Source organism: Cryptomeria japonica, chromosome 3 (genome assembly GCF_030272615.1).
Source record: "Cryptomeria japonica chromosome 3, Sugi_1.0, whole genome shotgun sequence".
Lineage (NCBI taxonomy): Eukaryota > Viridiplantae > Streptophyta > Pinopsida > Cupressales > Cupressaceae > Cryptomeria > Cryptomeria japonica.
Window position 1 is genome coordinate 387693651 of NC_081407.1, and position 23573 is coordinate 387717223.

The 23573-nt window shown below is 35.5% G+C and overlaps 1 protein-coding gene across 4 annotated transcripts in view; it reads left to right on the plus strand.

The window, feature by feature from the left end:
• Positions 1–7080: 7080 nt before the first annotated feature.
• The window catches only part of LOC131052981 (probable protein phosphatase 2C 60), a 118930-nt gene continuing 102437 nt past the window's right edge, over positions 7081–23573 (plus strand). Inside the window, exons 1-2 of one of the 4 annotated variants that reach the window (XM_057987590.2) lie at positions 7081–7224; positions 7333–7432. The gene's annotated coding sequence lies outside the window, so the exon portion shown is untranslated. The other 3 variants (XM_057987592.2, XM_057987589.2, XM_057987591.2) reach the window with 3 other exon arrangements.

Sequence of the window (23573 nt, forward strand, 5' to 3'; positions counted from 1 at the left end):
GAAGGACTTATATTGTTGACTATGTCATGCTTACAGGTGTGACACATTGGGAGTTAGATTCTTGTTCAATTGGAGGTGATCATGGTATCATGGATGCCCCTTATGCTTAGGCACTTTAGCATGACATGATTATATTCACAAGTGATTTGTTTGTGGTGATGTTGATTGGATTTTTTATTCATTATGGCAATGTATCTTCTTGTTTGAGGATCATGGTTTTACTTTGGTTTTTGGGAGCTCATGATATGAAGTATAAGTTCTTTGGTTGTGTGAGGGTCTTGTTTGAGCCTCATGTAGAGGATAGTTTTATCATGATGTCATGGATAACTTGTTTATACACTTCAATGGGAGCTAGTGACAATGATGTTTGATGGTTTTGTATCTTCTTGGTTTGTAGATCACAGTTACATTTGATATTATTCACATTTGAATTGTATGTGCGTAGACCTAAACAATCTTCATTTAGGGGATGGTTATCACAATGCCATGTGTGACACAATATCACTGTTCAATGGGAGTTGTTGGTAGTGATGTACATTCACCATTAGATGGCGGATGATCTTCTTTAGTGTTACATATGTTTGGAGGAGTCCTTAGATCCCGTTGCTGTAGAATGGTCTTTCACATTTGTAGGTTCACTTGTAGCAGGTGATGATCTTCATGATATTTGGGGATGTGGGCATCTTGGAGAACTCATGGAGTCCTTGGTTGAGATGTAATTTATGCTTTCATTTGACATGTTATTCTTGATTGACAATATGGTTGCTATTATGTCATGGTATACTCTTGATTACTAGTTTAGATTTTTGACATGTTATAGTTATTTGATATGATCATATGGAGCATGTTACTCTTAGGGAAGATAGTAAGATCATGGTGTCATGTTTATGCTCTTGATTCTATGGTTAGAGCTTTCACAATGCTCTTCTTTTGGTTCTCTTCATATTTAGTACATGAACATTTACTTGATTAATTCATGATGATGCTATGTTGCATTTGGATTTTGGAATGGATTGATTCGTTACAAGTGCTTGTGGATACTTGGAGACATAGGTGAAGCATGGGTTTCTCTTGTGTTTAGAGACATGTTGTTGAGATGGACACTCGATGAGGATTTTACAAGAAAGTCAGAGGAGACAACACCTCTGTTGGATGTGAGTAAAACATAGACCTATGAGGAGTTTGTTCTTAGATGAGTCATGATGACTTAGATGCCCTGGAGGAACACTCTCATTCCTTTCTCATGATATATTCAATGGTTTGTCACTTGAGAGGTATTGCCCATTATTACTTTTAGGTACATTATGATTTATGCTTTGTCTTCTTGTGCATATGGATCTTTAGCTATGATTGTTTGGTTCTAGATGGTTCATTTGAGGAGTGTGTGGAATGTTTATCTCCTTATGCATTATGATTTATTTATGATGGAATTCATTGATGTTGTGTTTAGGAGTGGTATTTGGCTTATTCCATTGGACTGGTAATATATATGGTTTGATCTTCCTGGTTAGAGAGGCCTACGTCCATGTTGATTACATGATATATATTTATTTGATCTTATGAGATTGAATGGATGGATGTTGTTGATGCCATTCTCTTTGGGGTTACGGAGGAGATTGTACTTGACACAATTGCCATTTAGAGGTGTATGTAGAAGGACATGCTACATGTTTTGATTTTTAGTTTCTCTCTTTGGTCTTGGTTATCTTCTTCGATGTTTGGTTTCACATTACATTGGACTTGAGGTTTTGGTTGGAGCTATGGTGATTACTAGTTTGTGGTCATGTGTTGTCACATGGGAGATGACATGGAGGTTCCTTTAACTCTTTTCTTTGTTGGGTGTGAAGAACATGGGAGAGCATTGGAGACTTGTAATGAGTGTTATACTTGCATGTTGTTGATTTACAGGTTATGCATTTTGTTGTGGATGTTCCTTTATGCTACATGGTTATGCTTAAACTTTCTATATGATGCTATTAGTAGATTTTTGGATGTCTTAATTACTTTTAGATTTTACATTACCTATACAATGGAAGTTTGTAGGTTCATATGTGATAAATATGACACTTGGAGCTTATGATTGCATGCTATGGTTAGTATATGCTTGTGACATGAAATTCACTTGATATGTTTTGTATATCTTGGAGTTATGGATAGTTGGGTGGGTTAACACTTGTTGTGGATGCTATTCCAGTTATGGATTTTGGTTTCTTGATGGTTATTGATGCATATTGATACCTTTAGATTAAGTGTTTATTTGGGATATTAGTTGAGGTAGAAATTATTCTTTATTGTGACAAATTGTGCGTCTTCTCTTTGGATGACTTCTAATCTTTGTGTAATGGTAAGGTCATAATGGAGGATGAGAGCATTGATGTTTCAGATGGTGGTCACTTTGTTCCTTGTTGCAGGTATCTTGATGGAGCACATGGACCACTTTGGTTTCTTGATGGTATATGTGGCTAGAAAGATTGTTCCCTTGTTCATGTTTGAGGTCACTTGTTGCCCCTTGTGCAATTTATACAATAAGTAGGAGAATGTTGGGAATTAGGTGTTGAAAACCTTGCATAATGTTTATAATGTATTGTTATTTATTATGTGTGTGATGCACCGAAGGAAACTAGATGGACTCACATCACGTAGAGATTCCATTCTTGGGGCCACTTCATGTTGTATTGTAACATTGAGATATATTATATTGTATTAATGTAAAGAGAGGTGTATTTAATTTTATAATTTAACATTTATTATTACGTCGGGAGGTGTTTTATACTCACATAATGGATTGAAGAATGTCCATTAATAAAAACTCCCTAGATTAAAATTGACGTTCATCTATAATTACTATTACTTTTGCTTTTGTTTCTAATTTCACATTCCATATAAGAAAAAAAAAACCTAATAATAAAGAAAGTAGACAATATGAACATGTTTCTATTTAGAACATTTAATTTCATGTTGGATTTGAAATTTTATATTGGATTTGATATGTTTCTAATTTCCAAAGTAGAAATTAGATTTCAAATTTCAGATTTGATTTATTTTTATTTTCCACGCTATATAAACTGGAAAGGATGGGCATGTTTCCATTTAAGAGATTTTGTTATTTTATATTGATTTGAAGTTTACGACTACAACTTTCTATTTGCAAATATGATTTTAATAATTTAGTCTTCAGAGTAATTATCATAATATAATAATAACCCAATATCAATTAAAACACGATAATATAATAATATTTTAATGAAATAATTAAAAAACGGGTGAACTTACAAAGCTGGTTCCCACTTTTTGGTACATCCTGATTTTTGCTGAAATCATACATTTTTTGGAAAATATAATTATTTAAGCTTTAAGAGGTCCCATTTGAAGTAATTAATTGAAGAGAGTTAGATCAAAGGCTCTTAGATCAAAATTTCTTGGATAGAACCTCTCTACTTCTAAATCATACTTGCAATGGAGTCTCCTTTGCATCTATCAAATGCTGATAAAAAACCAATTTTACATTAGCTTTTGAGGGGTCAAACGAATTCATTTAGAAGTTTTGTTTTCTTGAGGATTTAGTCCTTATTATAAGCTTTCCAAGTAGTATAATTTTTAATATATTTAAGTTTATTAATATATTTTTATTTTATTTTTTATGAATGTAGGTTTTTCATCGAACATGAACTTCTTCGTTCAATTCATTGGGAAAAATAGCAAACTAATTCAAAAAAATTCTGAAAAATATATATGCCCTAGGTATTGATGTCTTCTTTCTAACAAAAAAAATAAAACTTAATTTTGATATATATAGAGCAAGTTATGTGTTCAAACGTACACCTATATCTGAATTATAATTAGTCGGACTTCAAAACTTAATAAAAAAAAAAATTCAACATATCACTATCAAACCAACTGCATGCCCTGGGTATTGATGTTACAAACCAAAATTTAAAAAAGATAAGTTTTTATCATTTATAGAAAAAAATTTATACGTTTCGGGATGCACATCACTCTTAAAAAATGTTGTTTCCTGTAAAAAACTACTTTTGAGGGAGATGGAAAAATCAATAAAATTTTATTCAAAAAAATTTGAAAAAAATATATTTAGAATCTACAAAAAGGATGTTACAAATCACTAGTTTACATCATCTTCAAATTATTAACGATTTAAAAGTTATAGGTGTCGGAAAGTGAAGGTTTTTTGCAAAATGTTCATCTAAGTGTCAAAGTTGGTCAAAAAGTGGGAACCAGTATTGTGAGTTCACCCAAACAATATATTTGTTTTAATATTGATAAATATCCACATTATTATTATTTTTCTTTCTAATCCCTATCATTTAAATGAAAAGCTAGGATAAGAGTGTTGTTTTCTTCTTATCCAATTAGAAGTGGTAGTTCCTTCCACTACTTCTTTTTGCCTACTAAGCACAAAAGACAAAACACAGGATATGAATAAGGACAATGGCTTCAAATTCAATCGATAAGTCTCCATTGATTTTTGAAGAATGATTACTCCAACATATTGAGAAAATCATGACATGGTATTATGCAACTCTAACATATTTTTGCAAATTGTAGTTAGTATTTTGTATCTCAAATCAATTTTGAAAGTGTGAAGATGGCTATCAGATACTATGTACTTTCTGCATGTTTTCTCTTATGATAAATTTTGGTTATTTTTGTTAATAGTCGCGAGTCTATCATTTTCTATAGAGTTTGTGGTTAACTCTTGGTCTTTGGGTGGCAATGCCATGCAATTTGAAATCCAGAAACCCTTTAAGGCATAAAGCCTTCATGTATAGTAGGCTATACAATACTTTCAATTGTAATTCTTCAAAGAATTTGAAGATAGTAAAGGTTGTGTTGATATGAGATGGATTGTGGAACTTAAGTCTATTGCATTCATGAACCATGATAATGTAAGAATTTAGAGATAATTTAAAGGAGATGGTAAAGAATGGTCTCTCAATATATCTTCCAAATTTGTTATTGTCTATTGCAAGAGAGGGTATTAGGCCAACTAATCCCTATGTGTAGATGTCTGCAGATTGCAAGTTGCAGATAAGTGGTGATAGCCAAAGAAATGCTAATATATTTTCTTTCCTAAATTCATTCTTCAATTCACAGGTTGTGCCATGCCCTTCAAAATCTTTCCATATATATTTTTACTTATTCAATGTCTTCTCCTATATGGATCTGTAAAATATAAATATAATTTTATCTTTAATATAATTTTATCTTTTAAACATAATACTAATTTTTTGTGAATGAATAACAAAAGTTGAGCTTTATTTAAATTTGAATTGAAGAGTTTTTAAATTTCAGTGAATATTTAATCAAATAATTTAATGCTTCTTGAGTGAAATCAAACCTATAAAATGTAAAGAGGAAAATGTTCATTAGAATGAACTCCAACAAGAATATGATTGGGGATTTTATAGTATAATACATTGTTCAAATTCCAAGAGATTGGACAAAGTGTTGCATAAAAATTAGATAAAACAAAAATACCCTATCCAACTTCATGAGTGCCTCATATCGAACAGATGAGGTCATATGCACATTCTAGTAAATTTGACATAAAAGAAACCTCTCAATCAAGGTATCTAAGCAAAAGAAAATTCAGGGCATGACTTCTCAAGATAGAAGCTTTTTTCAAGTACCCATTATAAAATTAAAAACAACACATCTAACTTGTGAGGTGCAACTTAAGTTGAAGTCACACACATATATTATCATTGTGAAGATGATTGTACAAAATATTATACTAAAAATTTGAATAAGGTGAGGTTTATGAAAGAGAATTCCATCTACTAGGAATGGGGGAAAATAAATTTGCAACAACCAACTAAAAATTTGAGGAAACTTATATGTGAAATGGTAATCTATATGTGATCTGCTTTTTATCATAATCTTAAAACTAAATTTCATATTTTGAGTCCTAAAATAAATACCAGAATAAAAGATTGTATTTTCCACTACAATATGTGACTACTCAAATCTCCAAAATTATACTGAAACAATTTATGAGAAAACCGTGATTAGGTTATTTGCCAAGGCCAGATGCAAGTCTCAAAAGAAGAAGAAGAAAAAAAGTTGGAGGAATTTGTTTAGAGATAAAGATAGTTATAGGGTCATGTGCTTGGAACTCCAATCAACGATAGATGCACCTAAAAGATTGTTCAAATATAATTGATTGTAATGGCAAAAGAGTGCATGTATGTCTGGATTAGGATATAGAAGATCCACTTCATTTATTGCTCTTGTTTCAATCTTCTCCTCCTCCATATTCTTTCATGGAACTAGGAGTTCAAGTGATTTTACCCTCTCTATATTGCTTGTGCCATTAAATCTTATTGGCATCATATAAATATGTGGACAACATCCATTGGCATACGTGGTTAGGGTCGAGTTTGAAATAGGGTGTAGGAAAATTGTGTATTTTGTAAAGAAAGTTTCCCTCTTAATCAAGCATTTCCTTGTTTACATGAAGCAATGGATACACAAATTGCTTTCCTTTATTCTTGTGCTAGTTTTAAATGTAGCTTTATTTAGGTAAGTTTTACGAGACGGATAAGTTTGACTTAGTAACCATAGACAGCCCTCAATTTCAATCACAAAGAGTTTTTGTTGACAGACATTCGTCAATCCATTATATGAGTATAATACGCCTCTCGATATAACTATCATACCTAATTTATATATATTAATTAATTAATCAATCTTAAAAAAAACTTGGGGAAATGATTTTCCTTTACAATTCTATAAATAGGTAGTCCTTTTCAAATGATAAAAACTCAAAATGTAAAATTAAATTGCTGATTGGTAGGTCCTTTCCAGAGTACGGACCGTGATATAAATAATAATATATGATATTCCGTAGCCATAGTCGTTGCATGGAAAATTAGTGTTGAAAGTGGAACGTATGCAAGCTGATCGGCGGGCCCCGTGCATTTAAATTTATGAATTACCTGCCCACCTTAGAAAACGAAGGTTTGAGGAGTCCAATCGTGTAAGGTGAAGATTCATTCCAGCGAGTTTGGAGTACATTTTACAGGGCTTGGAGTGTTTGGAGAAAGATGAGACAGCAGGGAAGTGCTAGCCTGCAGAAGGATGTGACAATAAGAGAGCTTATCATCACACTAAATAACAGTAGCTGGCAGGAGAAGTGGGCCATTAATCCAGATATAGCTTTCGTGTGTCTTACGTCACTACAGCCGTCGGATTCTATCTCGCCCGGTACAAATCCCAAATTCCCCCCCGCGGTTGGACTTTTTTTTGTTTTCCTCATCCTCTGAAAGCTTGTTTGAGTTTGTTTTGTAACGGCGGCCATTTCGATTGTTATAGCTTTATTCTCTCGACAATTCAGCGCGATTGGCGGCATGGTGGGTTAGATCCGTTCAATCATCTCTGGCTCAGCCATCAATTCTTTGACCTATTCTAATTTGTAAGTTGAAATTCGTTCTTAAAACGCCAACGCGATGGTATCAAAATTTATGCATTTAGTTTGTTCACGGGAAATTTTATCCATTTCCTGCTGTCATGATTTCTTCTATTAAGCGAATTGGGAATGTGACCTGATCAAGGCAAAATTTTCCTGAAGTCTCTGACTTGATGGATTCTACCTATTTTAACAAGCTGTGGGAAGTTCTGCCTTATTCTCAAATCTATTCCTACGCGTCCTTTCTAATGGTGACCAAACCCTGGTTTCTCTGCATCTTTGCCAATTTGTATAGACATCTGAAATATGTCTATCCAAAAGATGTGGAGAGAGATTAATTATGAGGCATTTATTTAATTAAGATATTTAGAAATCGATGCTTAAAATGTCTTATATTTCTGTGAAGGATATCCCAACGCTGAATTAGTTGACCTAACAAGAAAACAATTGACTTATCTTATCTAAAACATTATTTTCTATATATGTAAATATTATTTAATTATTGATTTGACATATGAATGATAGTCAAATTTATTAATAAATATTTGTTATCCACTCTTTCTATACAATCTCTCTCGCTGCCTATATAATTATGCCACAACTTAGTTAATATGAAGCAAATACCAATAGATTTCCTCAAGGACTTCTTAATACTCGCTGATAGGCTGATAAGATTTTAGAAATCAACATATGTTCTGTCTTATATCTGGGAGTGGCATATTTTGAGCTAAATGAGTGGAGTGATTAGATATGCCATGCAGGGGATAAAGTAAACTTTTTTTATGGCGGTTATCTGTTCAATATTGGCCTGGAAAATTGCACTGGCATGGTTTACAGTTAGAGTAAGAAACATCAAGGATAAATGTGTATATCATAAATCCTTCGCAATTTTTGGTGGTGCAATTAAAATTTCACCATTTATACAGTTCTCTTAAAATTTAAGATTAAATGTGGTCATATGGCTTAGATGTCCTGTAATATTTTTGGCAAAATGTGTAGAAGCACTTTTTATCAAGGTGAACGTTTGAGCTTAGTGGGTGAAGTAAATACATGATTTCACAATACTAGCTTAGGTTCCCATGGGAGGGGCTTGGGTTCTATTTTTATGGAAAAGGTGGTCTCAAGGAATTTTTTTTTTGGCTTATTTGGAATCTTCTTCTGAAAAGTACACCACAAAAACTAGACACAATTAATCCTTAAATTTAGGAGCTAAATTTTTTAAGTTGAAATGCACTGTTCATGGGACCACCAACTTCCTTCACTTTAGGAGCTTAAATTTTTAAGCAGAAGTGCACTACAAATTTCATGGGACCACCCGCTTAAAAAAATTCCTAAAATATCTCTGCATCACCTGCTCTATATTTTAGGAAGCCCCCCTCCATGGGACCCCAGCCTAATTGCGTAAAACAACATCTCTGTGCTACCCCAACGTATCTGTTTTGGCAATATTAAGGCTGGGGTCCCATGGGAGAGGCTTGGGCTCTATTTTTATGGAAAAAACAGTCTCATGGAAAATTTTTTTTGGGCTACAAGATCATTTGAAATCTTACCCTAAAAAATAGAAGCTCCTACTTTATAGATTTTCATTTTTGAGCAGGTGAAAATGGGGTGGGGCTAGAATTAGCCCCTACAGCTTAGGGATAATTTTTTTTTTTTTTTGATAAGTAATTGGCCGAAGCCTGAATAGCTTTTGAGTGGAGCTATGAACCAGTGGGGACACAGTAGGGTGCCCAATCCCCATTACATATCTTTGAATTATTATTATTATTATTATTATTTTGATTAGATTGACCCCAAGACCACCTTCCCCATCCTATGGAAGGCCAAGAGTCACAACTTAGAATTCCACTTTAGATGTCCCTATTTGGAATTGAACTTGGGTCTCTGCAATGAGAACCTAGTGTTTTAACCAGTTAAGCTCAACCCCTTGGACACAGCTTAGGGATAATTTATGCTACTTGTGAATTATAATTTGTTTCCCACCAAAAAATATTTAATGAATACCGCCAACAAAAAATTTAGAGGGAAACCAAAATTTATGGTTATATTTTTAAGCTGAATTATACTGTTCATAGGACCACCAGCTTCCTTCAATTTAGGAGTTTAAATTTTTAAGCAGAAGTGCACTACAAATTTCATGGGACCAACCGCTTAAAAAAATTCCTAAAAAATCTCTGCAACGCCTGCTCTATTTTTTAGGAAGCCCCCTCCATGGGACCCCAGCCTAAACATCTACTAGATCCTTCCAGGGCCTAATTGAAAATGATATTAGAGAGCATGAAGCTTTTATACTATGCTGCAAGTTAAGATGCACAGCAGAATTAACTGAAAACAAAGCAAACATGTATTGAATAGGAGATACAAAATGAACGAAATGAAACGTACTATTGATAAAGAAAATCTATGCTGGTATCAATATTTATTATCGCCCACATGAATATTGACATTTGATGTCTCCCTGCTCCTTCAATGTCCATGCTTTACAACATCTCTATACAATTTGCATGCCCTTTGAAATTTACAGTCAAGGAACTATTCAAATAACTTTCTGTTGCAAAGATTAGTTAGATAGACAATAGTGCAAAATATTACTGAACAATTTTTGGAAATTTCCTCATTGTCAAACAATAATCATTACATTCCTTTACATTTGTTCTGTAATTTTTCTTCTATCTTTGTGTTGGAGTGCTATTTTGACACTTGGAAATCATCAATCACTAAGATTCTCTTGCATTTTTATTCTTGATTATGTAGTGTCATTCTGGCACCTATTGACTGACATGATGCTCACATGTTCTAGTTTTCTGCTTACCAGATTTTGTATATTCTGTCTACAAATTCTTTGTACAAGTGCGACTTCTTGTTTTTATACTCTCCGATTTTCGTTTTCAATTCACAGTTATTATAGTTACGACAATATTCCTAGTAGACTGTAGTACTTACAACATTTGACCGATATTATCATGTAATAATAAATTTCAACCCCATTAGATGGAAAATTTTAAAATAATTCTATATAACTCTTGAGAATGATTTCATAATGAACAGACAAATACCATGAATATGGAATTCATAAATTGTTTTATTTCATCATTTTCTTTCAATGCCACAGAAAACTTTTGCTGGGAAAGCATTCCTTTCTTTTGATTGGTCAAATGGGGTTTTTGAACTGCATCACCCACCCCTAAAAATTTTAAACTGCTGAAACTTTGAAAGTTGTAAATATGATTATTTTTGTAGCTGGACGAGAGTATATGATCAATCATCATACATGACATTAACATAACCAGGTCAATTGCAAAAAATGGCCGACACAGGAAGCCTTTAAAGAATAATGTTCATAAAACAAAAGACAAAACCCAGCTTTGCAGTCTTTTGGTGATCATAAAACAAACAATATAATAGAGAGCATGAAATGAAATCATGGATGCCTTGGGATCACTGGGCCTTGGGTGGCCCCGTTTAGCTGCCATGCAACTTGACAGGTTCCTCAACATGCTTCCTAGCATACACAACTACACTCTTCCTGCAATACGAACCAGGCTCTTACCTTAAAGTACATGTACACGTTCTGTTTCAACCAGGCATTTTTAACCTTGAAGATGGCTATGATTTTGTCCAGTTAGATTCATTGCAGGATAAAAGGTAGCCATTCATAATGCCCTTTATGTTTCTCACCTCAGTTTCCTCATCCATAAGAGCATAATTTACCTTGTGAGGGTAGCCAATATTTCTTTTTATCAACACATTGCTGGCACACACTTCTACACTCTTCCTGCAATAAAGACCAGGTTCATTTGCACCTACAAAGTACATGCACGCTCCTCATTCTGCTTCAACCAGGCAACTCTAACAAAGTATATTTCGCATAATAGGTCTGCCTTAATATTTCGCATACATCACTTTGTTCACTTACTTCCTTCCTTACATTATTTCAAAATGTCTACAATGATCTCTTTTATATATAAGAGTCATTTTACAACATGCCAAGTCGGCTTACAAAGTTTTTACAACAATAAACAAAATATAATATAACAAAATCTTGTCGGCCTCTGTGCCGGTATACTTCCTTTCTTTGTGTTGGTGCCGGTGTCTTGAGTGCCGGTGTAGAGTGTGATCTGCTGATGCCGGTGCACTATCTTGCCGGTATAATGCCTTGCCGGTGCCATAGGATTGCAAGGTTGCCATCAATGACAAAACCTTCAATCACCTACAATGTCTCATTGGAGTGTGCATATGCCAACAATCTCCCCCTTTGGCATTGATGGCAACACTCATGAGAAATTTCAAAAATGTATCCAAAAATTATCAAATATGTGAAGTCCAAAAATGTCACAAAAAAAATGTGTGTGCTCCCCTTGAGCATATGATTCCAGTGATGTTGAATTTTCTCATCCCACTACTCCCCCTTTGGCATCAATGACAAAGGTTGTCAAGATGTCAGTAGAGTTTGTAGTTTCAACTTTGTAACGGGGTAGTTACAATTTGAAATAGATCTGCCAAAATCAAGTTTATACTCTCCATGAACTTTTTACTATCTCTTATTGCTGTCTCTGTTCTCTTAACTGTACCGGTGAGATGCTGCAAATGCTTTGCCGGTGTTTTCTGTCCCTGTATTAGTGCCTCAGATACTTCCTTTCGCAGTGATGCTAGATAGTCCAATCTTGGACTTAGTTTTAATCTCAGATGCTTTGCCTTATTCACTATTCTCTCTTTTTCTCTTTCCAATTTAAGTAAATCTTCCTCAAAATTTGTTATTTTCTGTTCAAAAACTGATAGTGTATCAGGTGAGTTGACAAAATTATCTGCAAGTTTATTGATTTCATCCTGTACCTTGCTCATCTTCTTGTCTATATCTACAGTCAAAAGGTTTGTCTTACAGAGGTGTCTTTGTACAGAGTTTTGTACTCTTTCAATAAATTACACAGTTCCGGTAGAAGTGTGTCAAAATCTTTGTTACACTTTTTTATTTGCTCATCAAAGAATTTCTGCTTTTCAATTTCTACTTTATCCTTCAGTGTCTCTTCCTTTATTTTCTCAATGTTTTCTGTGATATATTTACACAAGGTATCAAGTTGTCCTAAAGAATCTTTATTGTCTATATTACAGTTAGGAGCAATACCTTCAAAATTGGTATGGTATCATCTATTGCCTTATAAGCTTGTGAGCTGCAGTCTGTTATCTTTTTAATTGAATCTAATAGTACCTCAGTCACATTAGTTGATTTGTAGCCTGATGATGAACCAACATTCTGAGTACCGCCAGTGGAAGTAACCAAGCTTGTATTGACCTCTGGTAGGTCTGTTTGTGTCTGTATTTCTTTAAGCAATGGTTTTTCTACTTCTCCAGATGCTGATGGCATTGTTTCCTTCTGTTCCTGTTCCTGTTCAGGAGCCTTTTGCTTTGTTTGTTTCTCTGTTTGTTGCATTGTCTCAGTCTGAGTCTGAGTTTCTACCTTTTTCTCTTTGTCATCTGTCGGTTTCTCCTATGTGTTATCAATTTGCTCAGCTACCGAAGGCTCACTAGCCATTTCAGTCTTATCAGTTGTATCTTTGTCTACCACAATGTTGATTTTTTGAGTATCAACATCCACAGTGAATAAGACTTCAGGATTAGGGTTACCATCCTCTACATCCATACTTTCAACTGCCGGTTGATCTTTTGTAGCTGTTGTTTTTACCAGTGGAGTAATCAAAGGAGGTGGGTGTAAGTTGTCTTTAACCTTGATACTAGGTGGTCCACCAACTTTACCTTTACCCTTGTCTCTTTCTTTCTGATATACCTTTATAGGTTTGGGGTTCCTGTATTCTTCTTGTTTTTCTTTTTCAACTAGGAATATATCCCATCCATTTTCTGTCTCCTCAGTCACCTCATTAACTCTTCCAACCATTAAAGCAATGTGCCGGTGTGCAGTAGAAAATACTGACCGGTTGGCTTGAGCAATTAGGTCATCAATTTCTTTGGGTGAATTCACCGGATATACAACAAGTAGCTTTTCAATCTTTATTTTCTTGTCCAGTTCTATTACTGCTTGTCTTCTTGCTTCCAGTCTCTTAAATAGTTCATCTGGAATTTTATTTACTACTTCCATAAAAAATTTCTTATACATATCCATATGTAATATAACACTGTTTTCTACTTGTTCTTTTTCATTAGTTGTCAGAGTGTCATATATTTTCTCTATATTCTTCAATTTGCCTTCCTCTGTAATTTCATTCAACAGTATATCAAGAGGAGCCAAGTCCTTGTTTGTCCTCTTCTTCTTTTTGGGTGTCAGTTTCTTCTTCTTTGGTGTAGCCTTTCTTACCGGAGATTTCACTGCTTGTTCTTTTTGTCTTGTCCTCCTAGGTGAGGGTGTGGTTGCCGGTGAGGGATCTCTTTTCCTTACAACTCTTTTGAAAGTTGCAGGCATGTCACTCTCCGAAGAAGTACCTACCGGTGATAGGTGAGTTTTAGGTTGTGGAGCTGCTAACTCATCCTCTGTTATACCGGTTTGCTTTAACACATCTTCTTTGATGGCCTTTGCCTGTCTGGAACCTTTTCTTACAACTGCCTCAACCTTTTTCACTTTTTCTTAGATTGTATTTGGCTTTCAATAGTTTCTGCACTACCAAATACTTCTTCCTTAGGTTCTTTAGGGGCTTCCAGAAGTGCTTTAGCATATGTTTCAATTATATGATCATCTGTTTCATAGCCCATCTCTGTTACCCAAACTGTCCTAGGGATGATTGCTTCCATCCAAATCTCATCCTTCTTGATTACAAAGCATATTTCATCTTTATATTTGTCGACAATCTTTTGTGATAACCTGATTCTTTTCTTCATTTTGGCCTTTATTGCTTGAAAGAAATCATGGATATTGTTTTCCTTGTCTTCTCCCATGTTATTGAATAGTTTTGTTAACTGTTTACCTACTGGTATATCATATCCAAGTTCTTTGTAGCCTATACTGGGAACCTGCTTGGTTATATGTAGCATCAGACATACTAGCAGATTTCCAAACCTGAAGGTTCCTTTCTTCTCCTTCTTAATCTTTCCTAAGTTGTCAATTAATTCGTCCTTTAACCACTCACATACATTAATCTTTGCATTATCTGTGACCATATCATAAGCACTCTTAATTCATAAACTTGAAATTGAATTAAGTCTATTTGCATGAATAGCTTTTTGCCCTAATATCATGCTGATAAATCTCACATTAATGTCTGTTACATCATTTACTCTTAAGGACCTTTTATCGGATGTGGCACCAGTTAGGTTTGTAACTAGGTCATTGGATACCTTCTTAGTTTTGTCTGGTCTTTTACCGGTGGTCGGTAACCCTGTGACAACTTTCACAGCTTCCTTAGTGATTTTGTGGATTGCATCTAGCCAGAAAAATTCACCATGTACCCTGCTTAAGACTATCCTAATCACATCCTTGGGGAATTCAAGAATGCTAAGGATCTCTGTAAATCCTAGGGTTTCAATGATCTTGTGTTCATCTTTTACATTGCCGGATTCATCACATATCACAGTTTTAAACATGGTTTTAATCTCTTCATCTCCTAGTTCCTCAATGTTGCAGTGAATGTAAATTCTGGGGTCTTCAGCATAAACAACTCCCTTAGGAATTTGAGAAAAAGCACCTAAGGTATCATCTTTCTTTGCTACCTCGGGAACTAATTGAAATACGGGCCTAGGTCTTTTTATCACTTCGACAACAGTAGGGTTTGCTATATATTCAATTGCAGAGGTGGATGCCATGATAAAATACCTTTTAGTGCCTTTAGGATGGATGATTGCTTGAAGTGTTCTTGCCTCTTGCTTGAAAATGTCTTAGCTCGGAATCTTCGCGCTCTTCGTAGGTTCGAAATCTCGGTGAAATGGAATGGAGCCAAAACCTCAAATTTATAGTATCTTTTCACCATCTACCACATTAAATGCATGCTGGTTAAGTATTCACTTAACATTGTTTGCCGGTAACAAGTAATTTCCAACTTCTTATCTCTAACCGAGGGAATAATAGCACGTGTCATTAGATTGCCAAACCCTCAAGGAAACTTTCTTCAATTTGATGAAGAACTTCCTGCTGGTGGAGCATTGCTCTGTCCTGCCGGTGAAACATCACTCTGTCCTGTCGGTGAAGCATTGATTGGTTCTACCGGTGGAAGAGTATTCCCAATATTTAGATCAGCTTTTCTAATCCATTGTTTTGAGAATTCTTGCTTAACCTCTTCAACTTTTTCTCTACCTTTCAAGCTAGAACTTTTGTTGTCTACCGGTGATCCTTTACTTCTACAGAATTTTGCAATATGCCCAATCTTGTTACATGCATAACAAGTCACATTATTCTTCTGAATAGCTTTCCCATAACCTATGCCGGTTTGTGTTCTGCATTGATTAGATAAATGTCCAAATCTTCCACAAACATAACATCTTACATTCATTCTGCAGTTTTCAGAGTTGTGACCAACTTTGTTGCATTTTGAACATTGATCAGTGGGTGTGTTGATATTCTGATAATTTCTAGATCTACATTCATTTGCTCTATGACCATACTTATTACAGTTAAAGCATTTTCCATTGAATTTATAAGCATTAGGTTGTCTTACCGGTTTGCTGTGATCTTGAGTATTTGCAGTACCGGAGCTTTCACCAATTTCAAAGCCAATTCCAGAAGTGTCACCTTTAGGTTTTTGATTCTTCATCAAGGTGCCAAGTTCCTCTGAGCTTTTCTTGAATTTTTCTTTATGTTGATTTGCAGTTTCTAGTTCTCTTTCTAAGACTTCTTTCTGTCTCATCAGTTCATTGGAGTCATTCTGAGTATGCATCAGATCTGTCTTCAACATGTCATTTTCATAGCTAAGTCTTGTGTTCTCATTTGCTGCATCACTTAGTCTTCATGTCAATTCTTCTTCATTCTTCTTCCTATCCTCAATCTCTTTGCAAAATCTCACAGTCATATCCTGCATCTCATTCTTTGTTGTCATGTTCTCTTGTTTCAGCTTGCTTATCTGATCATTAAGTGATTCCTTTTCATCATTCTTATTTTGCAATTTTTCACAAAGTTCTCTTCTCTTATTTCTTGCATCAGTAAGATTCTCTTGAAGTGCTTGAATGATATCCTGAGCTGCCCTTAAATCATCTTCTAGTTTGATATTTTTCAATTTCTCTGCATCATAGTCTGAAAGAGCTCCTTCAAGTTGTTTCATCAGATTTTCCATCTTTACCGGTGTCAAGATCTTCCTCAAGCTGTTAGGCTTCAAAAAATAGAGGACCAGGCTTTGATACCAATTGTTAGGAGTCTCACAGATACTGAGAGGGGGGGGTGAATCAGTATCTATCCGGTAATTAGAATTTCTTAACTTAAAACATGCAAAACATATTATAACAGTGTACCGGTATGCAAGAAATAATGTAATAAATAGAATTAAGAACATCCACATGAAAAACACACCATAACACAAGGATTTAACGAGGAAACCCGGTGTGGGAAAAGCCTCGGTGGGATTTGTGACCCACAATATTCACTGACTGGCCAATAAGAGAATATTACTTACAATAGGGGCCTGCACATGCAGGAAGGCCAACTGCCTAGAGCTCACTGCTCAATGGGAAGTCTCACTAACTTACAATGTGGATTATACAAATCCAATATCTTGTACTGCTTTACAATAGCATCTATAATGCCTGATCCAGTACCGGTTGCTCCTCTGCTTCTTACATAAACCCTTCAACCTATATTTCGCATAATAGGTCTGCCTTAATATTTCGCATACATCACTTTGTTCACTTACTTCCTTCCTTACATTATTTCAAAATGTCTACAATGATTTCTTTTATATATAAGTCATTTTACAACATGCCAAGTCGGCGTACAAAGTTTTTACAACAATAAACAAAATATAATATAACAAAATCCTGTCGGCCTCTGTGCCGGTATACTTCCTTTCTTTGTGCTGGTGCCGGTGTCCTGAGTGCCGGTGTAGAGTGTGATCTGCTAATGCCGGTGCACTATCTTGCCAGTATAATGCCTTGCCGGTGCCATAGGATTGCAAGGTTGCCATCAATGACAAAACCTTCAATCACCTACAATGTCTCATTGGAGTGTGCATATGCCAACACAAGCATGCTGGTTACTCTCATTGAAACTCCTTGATAACCTCAGGTGATGTCTTGGAGTAGTTAACTAGATCTTCTTGCATGAAAATCTCCTAGAAGTGCATAAGAACTACCACTAATTTAGACACGTGCTTGTCTGTTCATCATTTCATGTACTCCTTGGTGATGTAGAAGGATCTTTCTCCTTCCTAAATTTTTTGCACTAAATCACCTCTACTTGTCCTACTCGCCCAAAACCTCATGATGCCACTAGAAATCAATATTTTGGTGACCTCCATGGGCTTCTCACCTGCTAAGCAAGGATTCGTAGCCTCAGGCAAGTCCATTGGCATGGAGTCATCATAAGTCTCTTACTCGAAAAACATGTAAGTTTCTCTCTCCTTTTGAACAGTTATTAACTGCCAAGAACCTAGACAAGATCAAGGAACATGCGCAAAAGGTAATTATTGAAAACAAATTACAACACTACAATTCTATATGCAATTATGGCTTTATAGTTTTATTGACAGCACAGAACTGCTATATACAAGATTGAAAATGATCTCAAAAGAAAGGTTTGAGATGTATCTCATTAATTGGGATAGGTAGTTCTTCTCCACTCAGCTTTGAGATCTGGATTTTGTATGCCTTCCACCTTTCACTCTATCTTTGAAGGTTCTAATAGTAGCTTTTTTCAAAGGTTCTCCTCACTTGAGCTTGATGAGCCTAAAGATTATGCATTGCTCGGTTTTTTACCTTTTCTGACTCTATCAACTCAGCCAATCTTAATTTCATTGCATCATTCTAGCATCTCTAGCTGTTGTGCATGTTCAAGAGTAGGCAACTCAAATGATAAAGGAAGCTTTGCCTCTTTCCCATATACCAACATGAAAGGAGAGTTGCCAATGGCTCTCTTCGGTATGATTCGACTAGCCCAAAGCTGTCTCAAGCTGGGTATACCCAACTCTTTGATTGTGCTCCATTGTCCTTTTGATGATCCTTATCAAGTTCTTGTTTGTATACATAGTCAAAGCATTTTCTTGAGGGTAATAGTTTGAAGAAGTCTTTTGATAGGTACCATTCTTGATTGCCCATTCACTAGTTTGAGTGCCTACAAAGGCTTTAGCATTGTTAGCAATGATAGTAAACTGAACACCAAACCTTGTAACTATTGCTTCAAGAAAATCCAGTATGGAAGCCTTAGTAGCCTCTTTCAATGCAACTGCCTCATCCTATCTAGTGCAATAATCTGTGGCTGTCCAAACCCATTTATGATTTGCATTGGATGGTGGATTTATCACACAAATCTGAGCCCCATTGAACAAATGGCTGATGTCTTTGTATAGGGTGAAGAGGAAGGGCAGCTAGTTTTTTCTTTCTTGTAAAAGAAGCACACTCCTTGCAATTTCTCATCCGCTTGTGAGCATCTTTCAACAATTCAGGCCAGTAATAATCAGCTCTCAGGATTTTAGCAATGGTAGTCCTTGTTGAGAAATGACCCCTTGATAGATCATTATGGAACTCATCAAGCACTCTGGCAAATTGGTCACTCTCAATAAACTTTATTAGAACTCCATTCATGTCTTTTCTAAATAAATTTCTATTAACAAACACAAAGGGAATGGATTGCAAATTGAATTACCAACTGTTTGCCTTGTCAAGGCTTTGAGGATACTCACCTGTTTGTAAGAAAGTAAGCATATCTCATGTCCAATTGTTTAGAGGGTTGGGCCCAACTGATTAGTCTTCTTGTAGCATGTAGATGGTCTTCTTATTAGCTTCAAGATCTGCTACAAGTTGCTCACACAACCCCTTATGTAATGTCCCCTAATTGGGGTACATGTGTTTTTTGCCCAAAGTAACAATTCCACAACACAATTTGTTTAAAAGTAGTATTCTATAATTAAATCATATAATAGCTATTGAACTTTTTAAAGTAAATAAGCAATTAAGTTAAATAACATCACCTATTTGGATCTAATCTATAATTTCATTTCTGATAATCAACCATAGTAGGGATTGGAGAGGAGAGCATGATAGGGTACCCTGAAATCATTCGGTGCAACTAAGCTCAAGGGCGTGATGTAAAACCCCTTGGCCCACAAGTGGTAGGAACTCTTGCCCATCCAACATGGGGTGGGCTACTTAGATTGGGGAACCCATCTACTGCCCTCCCAATTGTGTTTACTTACTAACCCATACATGACTGCTTCTATTCTTTAGTTTCACTTGCAACAACCAACCATTGTTGAGATTGGAGAGAAAATCATGATAGGGTGCCTTGAAATCATTCGCTGCAACTAAGTCCAAGGGTGTGATATAACACCCCTTGGCCCACGAGTGGCAGGAACTCTCGTCCATCTAACATGGGGTGGGCTACTTAGATTGGGGAATCCTTCTACTGCCCTCCCAATAATGCCTCCTTACTAACCCATACATGATTGTTTGTAGGAGAGTAAATAGATTAAATAAATAATTATAAGAGTCGATAGATTAGCAATTCCTATTATTAACTAGATTAAAAAATACATAAGAGATTATATGTTAAACAATATCATCACTTTGCATATTACAACACTTGCTAGATCACAAGACTGCTGTTTACTGAATGCAGAATACTTCTATAAGATCTGATCTCTTTCTATGCCTTTTCTCCAAAAGAAGTTCTGGCCTATATAGCCCTCAAAGAGGATGAATGGTCACATCTCTTACTTTCCCCCCTAAGAGAGGTGTCTTCTCCCAACTAATCGCTGCCTCCTCTAACTAATTGTATGCCTCTTCATTAACATCATGCTGTTGGTAATTGCTATGCTTAAGCATTGGTTAATAATTAGAGATCGCTGAATGCGGAGACTCTTTGCAGCAAGGAAAAGTATAGTCCCTTGTGTAACTGTAGGCTTCAGATCAGAAAATTGTGAAGTCTTATTAATAAGACAATTTTCTGAGCAATGACAATACTCAACCTTGGCGTGGAAAAGACCTATACATAGATATGTGTTTGTTTATTATTTTGTTTTTTTTCATGCTCAAGGACAATTGAGAAACTGTTCAATGGTGGGGGCATGACACCTTACCTCTTACAAGCTTGGTGATCTTGATATTTATATCATACTCCATGAATGCAGTAATCCATCCGGCTCTCTTCACATTCACATCCTCACTCAAAAGGAATTCTTTCACACTTGGATGAGGCACCATTAACTGAATCATGTTTTTAGAAAGCATTTGCCTGAGTTTCTTGAGAGCTCTTACAAGTTACAATAGCATAGACTTGTTTTACAACAAAGTTATACCTTAGTTAATGGTCTTTTAGTGGTTTACTAGAAAAAGCTATTGGCTGCTATGTTTGATCATTGTTTAGCTAGGTTAAGATGGCTGATATAGTATCATATTCTCCAAAAGCATACAATATAAAGTCTTTATCAAAGTTAGGTTTCACAAGAGTAGGAGCTTGAGAAATAACTTGCTCGATACTTTTCAAAATTGTCCTTACCTTCCTTCGACCAGCTGAAAACAATATTCTTTTTGAGAATAGAGGTAAGAGGCTTGACCAATGTGGTAAAATTTGTTATGAATATTGTTACCAAGTTGATCCTCCCCAAGAAGCTTTGAAGATCTTTCTTATGGCTTGTTAGGGAAAGAGCTAAAATAGATTTTACTTTTTTAATATCAATAGATAGACTACTCTTTGAAACTATGTACCCCAATGGTTTGCCCTCATGAACATAAAACACACACTTTTTAGGATTCAAAGACACTCCAAATTCCCTACACGTATTGAAGACTTTGGAAAATGATCCAAGTTTTCACTTTCATGCTTTAAGAAGAGAGTTATATCATCCAAGAAAACCAAGATTATGCCCATAATAAGCCCTTTAAAGGCCATATCCATTGCTCTTTGAAAGGTTGCACCAGCATTGTTCAACCCGAAAGGCATTTCTCTTATAGGCACAAGTCCCCCATTTGGTGTTAAAGGCAGTTTTAAATTGGTCTAATTCTTGAATACAGATTTGGTTATATCTTGAATAGCCATCAAGGAGACAAAACGTTTCAGCATCAGCCACTGTTTCAAGGTTTTGTACCATGAATGGAAGGGGATAATGATCCTTGAGGGAGGCTCTATTTAAGTCTCTAAAATCCACATATAATCTGATTTCTCCATTACTCTTCCTAATTGAAACTAAGTTAGCAACTCAAAATGAGTGCTTGATTGGGAAGATAATGTTTGCTTCAATAAGATTGGTTAGTTCTTGTCTCATCAAGTGTTCGATTTTAGGATTGTTGGGCCTTTTTTGTGGGTTTAGCATTAGGATCCAGTTCACTGGTAAGTACGGAAAATTTGGGTTAAAACCTCTAAGATCCTTGTAAGTCTATGCAAATACATCATCATATTCTCTACTAAGATCAACAAAAGCCTGTTTTTCAGATTGGCTACATACCTTTACAACCTTAAAAAACTTGTTATTTGAGATGACTACTTTTCGTAATCCTCTTTTTTGATGGTCGTGTTCATCTTTTTATTCGTGAGCTGATCATCAGTATTGAAGATACTCTGCAAGGACAACTTGTTTGTCTTCAGCTGGATAATCTGGTCTCCACGTTGTTCTTGAAACTTGACTGATTTTTAGCAGAAAATTCTGCATTTTCTTGAAAAAATTTGATAATTTTCTTTTCAATATCAAATATTTGCCAATTGGTTTTATCATTTGGGACAGCTGGCCTCAAGACAAGCTTAACATACCGGTCCTTGTTTTCTATATTGTCATTAGGAATGTCATATTGTGAACTAACTACTGCAAACCTATCAACATCTTTGTTTTGATTTCTTGGAACAGTTTGAATGTTGAAAACATCAAAGTCTTCAACTAAATCCCACACTCTATGTTTGTAGGCTTTTAGCAAATTGTTTTTGGCTGCTTTTTGAGCTCTGACCTGATGTATGATGAGTTTACCATCTCCAAACACCTGTAGCACTTGTGCTAATTTCAGATCTTTGATCAATGCTTCATATTCAGCTACAGTATTGGTGTAGCTGAATTGAAGCCTAAATGCAAAGAAGTATCTATCTTTTTTAGAAGAGACATTCATGACACCAACAGTAGCACCATTCTTAGTTCTTGAGCCATTAAAGTAACACTGCCATGCTTCTTTGGGATCATCTCGTGGCTTCATAAGGTTAAGTAAAGCCAAATCTTCCTCATGTATGCAATAAGTACCCAACTCCGTTTCTTTCATATGGTCATAGGGATCAAACTCATAGCATTTCTTTGCCCAATCATCAAGCAAGATGTCTGGAATTTCCTCCAAGGATGTAGCAGACTCATGTTGAGCATCATATGCTTCTTGGTCATACATGGCATAATTCATTAACAAGACTAAGCGTATATGGCTCAATATGGCCTTTAGAGATAGGTTTATCTTTGATTTTTATTGTTGTTCCATATCTAGTCCCAAGGAGCATGTGTGACGGATATGAAGACAAATATCCTCCCATTTTTGGAAGGGATTCCTTAAAGAGGCATATGGCATAATAGGGAGGAAGATCAATAACCAAGACATCTTGAGAGATGGAAAGACTTGGGCATGCGTGAAGGGTAAGGTTCAAAATTTTGACAAATCTTACTGTATTAATAGCAATGTCTTCTAGTTGGAAAACTCACTTGGTGATTGGTATGCACTGTATAACTAATAAATCAGTAATTTTCACGGGCATGACTGAACTACTAGCTCCATAATCTATTATACGATTATGCACAAGATGCTTACCAATGGTTTAGTCGATTTAGAAAGGAGGTGGATAAATCAGCAATTTTAATGGGCATAACTGAACTACTAGCTCCAGAATCTATCATACAATAATGTACAAGATGCTTACCAATGATTGAGTAGATTTAGAATGGAGGTGGTTTGCTGGCCTTACTTGTTTCTCCTTCGTTTGGCAGGCATAAGTTTGTAGGAGCAGCTGATGTATCCTTTGCTGGTTCATTTGTATGATAGAAATGACTTGGATCCTCTTCCAATAAATTTCTTTGGGATGGGATTGAGAATGCTTCCCACATAGTAA